The sequence below is a fragment of the Petaurus breviceps genome, unplaced genomic scaffold (assembly GCF_028583685.1).
Source record: "Petaurus breviceps papuanus isolate PSGF00001 unplaced genomic scaffold, PetGlider_PUasm1.0 356, whole genome shotgun sequence".
Taxonomy (NCBI): domain Eukaryota; kingdom Metazoa; phylum Chordata; class Mammalia; order Diprotodontia; family Petauridae; genus Petaurus; species Petaurus breviceps.
The window spans coordinates 584089-585103 of record NW_027186290.1 but is presented as its reverse complement, the minus strand read 5'-3'; the positions used below and the strand labels follow the sequence as shown (position 1 = coordinate 585103).

The 1015-nt window shown below is 49.9% G+C and overlaps 1 protein-coding gene across 3 annotated transcripts in view; it reads left to right on the top strand.

Moving 5' to 3' along the window:
- Positions 1-1015, top strand: part of WDCP (WD repeat and coiled coil containing) — a 34410-nt gene that overhangs the window by 23039 nt on the left and 10356 nt on the right. The window lies entirely within an intron of this gene.

Here is a 1015-nt window from a genome sequence, read left to right as displayed (position 1 = left end):
GAGGCTCGGTAGCCACGGCCGTGCCAGGCTGGGGGCCCTCCTGGAGGGTTAGGGTAGCTCTGAGAATCTGGACCGGGACACTGCTGTCGGGGATGATGTGGCTTATGAGCTGCATTTAGATTCCTGAGTCTGTGAGGCCGATCGTGGCCTCTAGTCAGGGAGTCCCCTTCATGGTTTCCCCTGTTTGTTTCTTTCATCATTTGACAGAACACAGAAAGGTGCCCTTTATGAGGAGGTCATCCTGAACCCTGGGTGCCTGCGGTTTCCTTGGGTGAATCCTCAGTTCTCGGTCCCGTGTCTGTGTCCTGGGAGGAGGGCTCCTCACACCCTCCCTTAAGGCCTTTTGGCCCAGTCCCATGGCAGAGATGACCACTCTCCATGGGAGAGCTCCCTCACCAGTACAGATTGCAGCAAAGCCCTTCATGGCTGTTAATTTCATCCTCATTCTTAACTATCAGGACTATTTAAGTCAGAAAGGGTAAATGCGTTGTTTTGTTTTGTTTTGTTTTAATAAAAAAGAAGCCATTCCCGTTGGACCAGCATGAGAAACATTAGGTTATACAACGCACTCTCTTTACCTTCTCTTTGTTCATTCCAACTGGAAAAGAGTAAATGCTTTCTTGGAAGGAAGAACCTATTTCTGATCAAAGCTGAAGGATTCTTTCACACACCCTCGGTGCAGGTGGGACTCGTGGCTCCTGGCCCGCCCCCTGCCATAACACACAGTTCTGGCAGGGTTCCTCCTGGCCCAAATCCCTAAGAGATCTCCTGGGGGGGGTGCACGAATCCTTCAGTACTCTGAGTCGGGGGGGCAAGTTGGGACAGGGCTCCTGCCTATGGAGAAGATAGGGTACACTGTGCTCTGACCAGGAGAGGAAAGCATTCTTTCAAGTAAACTGACTAGAGTGTTGTTTCTATGAAAAAAGTGTTTTTGTGTCCAAATATGGCTTGAAAGTTTCGCAGTTACTTTTTAGAAATCCTAATCTTCCTCTTTACCACCTTCACCTCTGTGGCC